Below are 9,989 nucleotides of genomic sequence, written 5' to 3'. Positions count from 1 at the left end.
TGTCATTGAATCTGTAATGACATAGGCTGTCTTGCATAGGCCCAAATAGGTAGAAGTCAGATGGAGCAAAATCAGGGCTGTAGTATGCATAAGGCAACACTTAACCAGCCCATTTCTGCAATTGCATGGGTTGTGTAATTTGGGGGCGTGCATTATTTCCTCTTTAAGATTCTTAAGTATGGTTACACAGGCTTCATCTTTATTTGTAAACTCGAATGTGTCCGTCCCCTCAAATCCTTTCATCAGCCTGTCCTTGACTGGCTTGTGTGACAGATGTTGTTGGCTGGCCATAGTGCACATTCTCTGCAATGTCCGTTCCTCCATGATCAAACTCCTTCACCCAACACTGCACATTATTGATGGTCATTACAACATCCCTGAACATGTTCTTTGTGGATGAGGTTAAAACAGCCCTAAAATTTTGGGTCAAGAAGCACAACCGTGAATTTTTCTAAACTGTTTTTGATGTCTGGTTTCACTGATGGCACAAATGTGTACAAATGCATGGTGACTTATGTTGCACAGTAGCATTGTGTTGAGGACAGTTCAGGCTATTTTCTGTACTAAGTCCACTGTTATATGTTAATCATTAAAATTTTTATGACACAGGAGGCATTAATTTTTGAACCAGGCATAGCCAACTATTTTTCTAAACTTTGCTTCTGTACTCGTGATCGGAGCTAAGGATTTTGAAGTTACTGTCAATTAAGACACTACTGCCTCTTTATTTACTTTGCTGAACATGTAATTCTTTCTACTAGTATTAGTTGTCACTTTTACTTCAGTAATCATTGTTGCTACTACAGTTGTCTCACGGTCACTGAGATCAGTTTCAGTATGGACATCCTCAAAGAGTTTAAGTGTATTTTTTGCCAATATTTGCGTCATGAGTGGGCTTTCAGAGTATCTGTTCTAGTTAGTTTCCAGAGAAAGCATGTAATATTGTCTTGTATGATGTTTTGTCACACCCATGACTTACAAAACAGTAATTATCACAATTGATCTTTGTTTTTATTAAAGTCTCCACCCATAGTAAGTTTTCTCCATTAACAATCTGGTTCATTTGTACTAGTGAGCTGAGGTGGTTTTTTAAAAAAAAAATATTGGCAACTGATAACCAGTAACTGATAGAAGGTCTCAGTTCGAAGCCCACCCTGAATGCTCAGTCTTACCCAATCAGTCTTGCATGCAGCTTTAATTTTTATTGATGTGGATCTGTATTTCTTGTTTACTGTAATGAACACATCACCCCAGCTTCCCATTTTATTTTGATTTACACTTAAATTTAATATAAAAACATCACTGCAGTTAACTTCAGGTTTCATCCAGTTGTGTATCATTTAGCAGCCCATCACTATAATTTTAATCATCTCATCTGTGAGCACTATTTCTTTGGGTTTTCCACTAACATTTGGGAGTCTTGTACAGCTAGCATTATCTGGATTGAATGCAGTCACCCAGTCGGATAACCCTTGTGTACACCCCACCTACAGTCAGCTACATGACTACCAGCCTTGGCTGTGCTCCCTTGACCTGTTTAGGGGGATGCTACAGTTCTCAACACTGTAGTGCTGGCCAAGAAAGTTACAGAACCTCTCAAGTACTGCTTCAAGCCTTCCTTTCAACTCAGAACCAATGAGCCATAATTAGATCTGGGGCCTTAGTCCAGAGAATAGTCATTGTTCCTTCCAAATTACGCCACTATCTGCGCCTGATTGTATCCTACTCTCAGTGAGTGCCAGAACGGCCTCATCATATTGGATGAGGACCTGAGGCATACACACTGAGTGCACAAAATGATCCTTCTTATCCCCTGCTGTCATTGCTCTATGGGGCACCGTTTTATATACCTATACTTTGGAACTGTCTACAGTTAACAGGTGCTTACTCCTTTGTTTTCTTCCCCTTGGCACGAAACACAGCAGGCTTCCATACAGGTGTGTCACAATGGGTCAGTTTCAATTTCATTTGAAGACAGCATGTCAAACCTGTTGGTAAGGGCAATGAGTGTAGTAAATTGAGTTCTTGTCTCCCATGCACAGGATACCTGTAGATGTGATTTGTAGTCCAATGTCTAGTAGTGATAGATTCTGTACTTGCTGGGGAGGAGGCAGTATCCGTGGGAGAGATAATGCCTTTGATATTTCTGATACACCCACTCACAACAGTGCCCAGTAGTGTGACAGCAGTTTGAGGGGTGTCCAGCCACTTTCAGTCAGTGACTAACACGTCTCATGCCCGAGAACAGCAGTGGGGTTGCATTCTGACTGGTGTAATGAATTTTTGATCAGTAAACAAGTAGTGCCTAATTTGGCCACCTCTCAAACCATGATTTATAAGTGTCCCACAACTTTTCACTAGTGCCTCAATCTCACTTTTTTTGTAAATTCTTCTGCATTCAACAACTATTTTAATATTACTGCCTGTTGGGAGTGTTTTTTGGCTTCAGATATGAATATTCTGGGGCTGTGTGCAGCAATGTACAGATACTCCCATAATCTCTGAAATCAGATACACTCCTGGAAATTGAAATAAGAACACCGTGAATTCATTGTCCCAGGAAGGGGAAACTTTATTGACACATTCCTGGGGTCAGATACATCACATGATCACACTGACAGAACCACAGGCACATAGACAAGGGCAACAGAGCATGCACAATGTTGGCACTAGTACAGTGTATATCCACCTTTCGCAGCAATGCAGGCTGCTATTCTCCCATGGAGACGATCGTAGAGATGCTGGATGTAGTCCTGTGGAACGGCTTGCCATGCCATTTCCACCTGGCGCCTCAGTTGGACCAGCGTTCGTGCTGGACGTGCAGACCGCGTGAGACGACGCTTCATCCAGTCCCAAACATGCTCAATGGGGGACAGATCCGGAGATCTTGCTGGCCAGGGTAGTTGACTTACACCGTCTAGAGCACGTTGGGTGGCACGGGATACATGCGGACGTGCATTGTCCTGTTGGAACAGCAAGTTCCCTTGCCGGTCTAGGAATGGTAGAACGATGGGTTCGATGACGGTTTGGATGTACCGTGCACTATTCAGTGTCCCCTCGACGATCACCAGTGGTGTACGGCCAGTGTAGGAGATCGCTCCCCACACCATGATGCCGGGTGTTGGCCCTGTGTGCCTCGGTCGTATGCAGTCCTGATTGTGGCGCTCACCTGCACGGCGCCAAACACGCATACGACCATCATTGGCACCAAGGCAGAAGCGACTCTCATCGCTGAAGACGACACGTCTCCATTCGTCCCTCCATTCACACCTGTCGCGACACCACTGGAGGCGGGCTGCACGATGTTGGGGCGTGAGCGGAAGACGGCCTAACGGTGTGCGGGACCGTAGCCCAGCTTCATGGAGACGGTTGCGAATGGTCCTCGCCGATACCCCAGGAGCAACAGTGTCCCTAATTTGCTGGGAAGTGGCGGTGCAGTCCCCTACGGCACTGCGTAGGATCCTACGGTCTTGGCGTGCATCTGTGCGTCGCTGCGGTCCGGTCCCAGGTCGACGGGCACGTGCACCTTCCGCCGACCACTGGCGACAACATCGATGTACTGTGGAGACCTCACGCCGCACGTGTTGAGCAATTCGGCGGTACGTCCACCCGGCCTCCCGCATGCCCACTATACACCCTCGCTCAAAGTCCGTCAACTGCACATACGGTTCACATCCACACTTGTCGCGGCATGCTACCAGTGTTAAAGACTGCGATGGAGCTCTGTATGCCACGGCAAACTGGCTGACACTGACGGCAGCGGTGCACAAATGCTGCGCAGCTAGCGCCATTCGACGACCAACACCGCGGTTCCTGGTGTGTCCGCTGTGCCGTGCGTGTGATCATTGCTTGTACAGCCCTCTCGCAGTGTCTGGAGCAAGTATGGTGGGTCTGACACACCGGTGTCAATGTGTTCTTTTTTCCGTTTCCAGGAGTGTAGATACTTTACTGGCATTCTGCACATAATCAGCTACAGTGGTTGCTGTGTACTGTACTGCCTAGCCATTTAGTGAGAGCCAGCAGCTTTCAATCCCATGTTGCAAGTTTAAGAAATAGTTTTTCAAATCCTCTGGCTTAAACCTTCCACTTGGCTTTGTTCCAGAGATCTACAATCTAGAGCTGTTGATAAAATATCTATATTGTTTCCACAAAATATCTGTATATATTGACAATATTTTTCCCATCAATATATCTGTATCAAAATGGCAATATTGAGTGTTGATATTTTTAGTTTAAATTTTTTTTCACAATTTTCAGTAAATATTTGAAGTTATGCTTTTGAAATCGTAGTAGAATATAATTTTACTTTCACTGTGTGAAGGAGCCTTACCACTTTTTGAGCATTCATCACATCCAATCTTAATTCTGATTGCACTGGGAGGGTAACAGTGTGAATAAAATTCACTTGAAGCTTCCCTAAGAGACAGTCTCCACTTCTTCTAATCTGACTGTGTAAGTGTAGGCCAAATGTGGTTTAAATTCAAAGAAATAGTATCAGTGGCATTTGAGAGCTATATAGCAAACAAATTGCTAAGAGATAGTACTGATCCCCTGTGATACGCATAACAGGTCTGAACACAAGCAACAAAGAAAGCATGCCAAATTTTAAAAAATGTAAAATCTCCAAGATTGGCAAAGTTTTATAGAAATACGAAATTTAGTGCAATCTTCAAAGCAAGATGCTTTCAATAGTTTTCACAATGAAACTCTATCTTGACATCTGGCAGAAGATCCAAAGAGATTCTGGTTGTATGTAAAGTACACTCGTGGAAAGATACAATCAAGCCTTTCAATGCGCAACAGCAATGGTTATGTTACTGATGTTACTAAAGCACAGTTAAAAAACAGTTTTCCGAAATTCCTTCAGCAAAGAAGATGCGGCAAGATGCAATAAATACTGCCAATGTGCAACAGCAATGGTAATGTTACTGGTGCTACTAAGGCACATTTACAAAACATGGTTTCCTGAAATTCCTTCAACAAATAAGGTGAAGTAAACATTCCAGAATTCAAATCAAGAACCACCAACACAAGTAACCAATTTGTATATATCCCAGTGTAGCAAAGCAGCTTAAATCACTATAAAAGCAAAGCCTATGGTCTAGATTATACGTCAGTTATGTTTCATTCAGAGTATGCTAATACAATAGCTCCATACTTAGCAATCATATACAACTGCTTGCCAATTGAAAGAATACCTAAAGACAAAAGTTGCACAGGTCATACCAATACTCAGAAAAAGGAAATAGGAATAATCCTGTGAATTATGGACCCATATCACTAATGTCAATTTACAGTAGGATTTGGAACATATACCGCATTCAATCACTGTGAATTATGTCGAAGAAATGATTTATTTACAAACCAGCCAACAGAGAGTCAGAAAATATTGTTCTTATGAAACAAAACTAGCACTTTATACAGAAATGTCAAATTTTTTCCATATTTTTAGGTTCCCAGAAGGCTTTTGAGACTGTAGCTCACAAGTGACTTCTAATCAAATTGCACATCTATGGAGTATCGTCTCAGTTTTTTGGCTTGATTCATGATTTCCTGTCAGAAGGATCACAGTTTGTAGTAACTGAAGAAAAGTCATTGAGTAAGACAGAAGTAATATCCAGCATTCCCTGTGGAAGTGTTGTAGGCTCTCTGCTGCTCCTGAGCTACATAAATGATTCAGGAGACAATCTGAGCAGCCTTGTTAGGTTGTTTGCAGATGATGCTGTCATTTGCCATCTTGTAAAGTGATCAGATGAACAAAACCAATTGCAAAATGATTTAGACAAGATAATCTGCATGGTGCAAAAAGTGGCAATTGACTCCAAATAATGAAAAGTGTGAAGTCGCCTACATGTATAGTAAAAGGAAAATGTTAAATTTTGGTTATATTATAAATCACACAGATCTAAAGGTTTGTATTCAGCTAACTACCTAGGGATTACAATTACAAATGACTTAAACTGGAATGTTCAATAGCTAATATTGTGGGGAAAGCATATCAAAGATTGTGATTTATTCACAGAACACTTAGATAATGCAATAGGTCTACTAAAGAGATTACCGTCACTACAATTGTCAGTCTTCTTGCTGTACGGTGTGGGATCTGAATCAGATAGAACTGACAGAGGACAGCAAAAAAGTTCAAAGAAGGGCAGCTCGTTTTGTATTATTGTGAAATAGGGGAGAGAATGCCATGGATAAGATACACAAATTGGGATGACAATCATTAAAACAAAGCCATTTGTCACTGCAAGTTCTCTCCATGAAATTTAAATCACCAACTTGCTCCTCCAACTGCAAAAATATTTTGTTTGCACCCACCTAAATAGGGAGAAATATCATTTCAATAAAATACGAGAAATCAGAACTTACATGGAAAGATTTAAATGTTCATTTTTCCCACATTCTGTCCAGGAGTGGACTGGTAGAGAAATAGCTTCGAAGGTGGTTTGATGATCCCTCTGAGATGCACTCATTTGTAAATTGCAAAGTAATCACATAGATGTAGGTGTCAAAATTATTTCTCATGCTCCATACTACCCTGACCTGGCTCCTAGAGATTTTTGGTTTTTCACAAACATGAAAGAGATATTATGTGGTTGCATTTTCCAGTTGCATCAGTGATTTTCCAGTGGTCAAAACATACTCCTAAATGTGCATTCACAGTGCCCATGGAATCATGGCAATGACACCGTGAATGTGTACAGCTGCAGGGAGGTTATGTTGAGAAATGACAGAAGTTTGAAATTGTTTGTGTGACTATTTTATCAAAAAGGAAGTTAGTGACCTTAGAACCTGAACAGCTTTGTGTTTATTGGGAAGATGGATGGGTGTAGCATGCTATGGCCTCCCTGCACACTACTTCCTCAGCTCAGGAAATCTAGTCCTGCCATACAGCTTGAAGGTAAATCTTTTCTGCAGAAGTAGTGTTCTGGGACTGAACAGTATTTGAGGTAATTTTGATTTCTCTGGTACTATTCTAAATGGTAGTTTGCATCAGCTCCTGATTACTTAGCAACAGAACAACACAGCTTTCAATTATGAATATACTGTCATTGTGAATATCAAGTTACTTGGTTTACATGCTCTATTGCTGCATATGTAAGTGATTACAATTGCAATTCTCTGTGACTGTTAGAATGGCCATCCAAGTGCATTACTGTTGCTCATGTTTTTACCCGGCTTGGTAGGGTGTATAAGGGGAGTGAACAGTGTTCAGATATTCAGCAGTCACTGTGAAGGACAAGGAGATGTTACATATTCATATGAGACAGTGTTATCAGCACCTGACAGAGTTTGATATGGGCCTCATTGTGAATTGGTTGGTCGAATTATGCAGTACCCAGATTTGAGCGTCATTCAAATGTGATGGTGGCCCAATGTTGGACTGCATGGGAGGGCAGGCAAACCTATTGTCAAACTTCTGGTTGACCATGTCTAACCACCACATGGGAGGATTGCAGTATTGTGCATCAAACACACTGTAACTTCTCCACATCTGCACCTGCCATTCAACGTCGGTGGACTCCCTGCATAATTCTGTGTCATTCTGCACCACCAGTTGGACACTAGCAGCAGCCAGATAGCGGAATTACTGCTGCTGGTAACACCACAATGCAAACAGCCACATTTGTGAGTGATGTGGTGACCCAGAGGCATAGACAGGTGATGAATGGCATATGAATTGTTGTCCTGCATTTCCCCAGGTGACTATTGGCGGTGAGTATGGCGGCAACATGGGGAGAGGTCTCATTCTTCTAATGCTTTGGAGAGGACACCTGTATTACATCTTGCATCATGGTGTGGGGAGCCATTGTGTATGACTTCAGGTCACGGGGGTAGTAATTCAGGAACTCTGGTGGTACGTCACGGACATCCTGCATTCTCTTGGATTACGTCTCATGCGACGATACCATGGTGCCATTTTTCAGCAAGACTATGCTTGTCCATACATGGTGCATGTCTGTGCACTGTCTGCATAAATCTGAGGTATTCCTGTGGCTAGCAAAATCCTCAGATCTGTCCCCGCAGAACATGTGTGGGATCAGTTCTGACATTAACACCGACCCTGTACCAGTTTCCATGATATCGAGGACCAGTTTCAATAGTTGTGGGCCAGCTTGCTTCAGAAGGGGATAAACAGGTTAATGACACCCTTACTAATCAAATTAGTGCATGCATCCAGGCCAGAGGGAGAGCAACATCACACTGAAAAGTGGGGTCATACTGTTGTGAATCTGACTTAATTTTGTAATGATTGAAATAACACCACATACCCTCTCTATCTGGTTAGTTTCATTTTGTTTTCTCTTCAGCTTCAGGGTGCTTAACTTGTTATGTCAGACACTGTATATCTCATAGCTTATATCCCAAGGCTATACTTCATAAGGAAACATGTAGTGATAACAGCAGGTAAAATGAAGAGACTAGGACACAAGGTATAGTATTATACATTGGACAAAGAATAGTGTTTTGGCAAAATGAAGAATAGTGTTTTGGTGAAATGAGCTGTGGCCTCTAATCAATCTTCAGTTGTGACTGGATAAAGAATGAGGAATTCACAGGTAAGGAATTAACCAAAACAAAAGACTGCTGCCAAAACTTGTAGAATACAGCACTGTCAATTTAAATGAAATAATAGTATGCCAAACAATGGAAAATCCAGGATGTAATGTTACAATATTATGAAAAGGAGAGTTGCTACTCACCATATAGCTGATCTGCAGATAGGCATAAGTGCTCCAACAAGCAGTACTTTAGCATCCCCCATCCCACCCTGCTATCCCTCCTCCTATCCGCCCCAGCCTCCTCCTTAACCCCACCATTCAGTTGCTTCTCCCATCATGAGCTGCTGCTCGTAGTCTGGCCTCAGCAGCCAGAGACTCTGTCTGTGTGTGTGTGTGTGTGTGTGTGTGTGTGTGTGTGTTTTGTCTATTTCTGATAAAAGCCTTGTTGGCCGAAAGCTCTGAGAGCTCACTTTCTGATAGTCTTTTTGGTGTGCCAATCTGCGACTCAGCATCTCTGTTATATGGTGAGTAGCAACTATGCAACACCTACAATTTTCCAAAAAAGTTCAAAAGTTTATCACTAATCTACACTACAGAGTTAGGAGAAACAATTATCAAATAGACAAATGTGCATCACAGCTATCCTTGGAAGATATTAATGCGAATATAGAGAAAAAATCTAGTATTTTAAGTTAATTGAGCTATAGTGGAGCAAAACACTGTCGCTAGACTTCTGTTTATGCAGAGCCAAGAATTGCACCTCCTGTGGGCATGAGCGGTAAACAGATGTCATCACTTGCTGTGGTGGACGTGTAATTTTGTGCAGCCTCTGACAGAAGGTGCACAGCCTATCAAGGAATAACCAAAGAGCCCATAGTAGCAATGAGTGACATGTAAAATGTATTGTATTTGATTACTCTATTGTATACAGACCAGAGAGGAGCGGCAGCCTGGTGCTCACTGTAAAGTACATTATATTAATGGTTAATCTGGCAATATATGGTTGAAATGATGGAACTCTGGTTATGAATACTTTACGTTCTTTTGGGGGGAAATAAGTTCTTTTTCTGGCTAATTCGTGAAATCTTCAGCGAAGAAGATCCAAGCATGATGAAGAAGATTATTAGCTGGGACTGAATAGCAGGACCAACGGTACAAGATAAGTTTATAGGCGCTCATAGTATCCAGAAGATATCAGCAAACGAAATAATCTAAAAAAACATCGTGTGTTATTCCAGGACGACGTACATAACTGGTAGTTTTGACATCTCCCTGTGAGCACTAGGCACACAACAAGATGAACTTGTTAAGTCTGCTACTCGTAAATTTTCAGTGTTTCTCAAAAACATGCAGTATACCCAAGACAAGTTTATGTAGCTGTTCTGGCTTTATGTCTCCTGGCACATGATTTTATGATGTATAGAAACTGTTCATCCAGTACACTTGTTCTTCCAATTTCCATGGCTTTAACTTCCACTGTTT

The sequence above is a fragment of the Schistocerca cancellata genome, chromosome 3 (genome assembly GCF_023864275.1).
Source record: "Schistocerca cancellata isolate TAMUIC-IGC-003103 chromosome 3, iqSchCanc2.1, whole genome shotgun sequence".
Taxonomy (NCBI): domain Eukaryota; kingdom Metazoa; phylum Arthropoda; class Insecta; order Orthoptera; family Acrididae; genus Schistocerca; species Schistocerca cancellata.
This window is presented reverse-complemented; position numbering follows the sequence as displayed.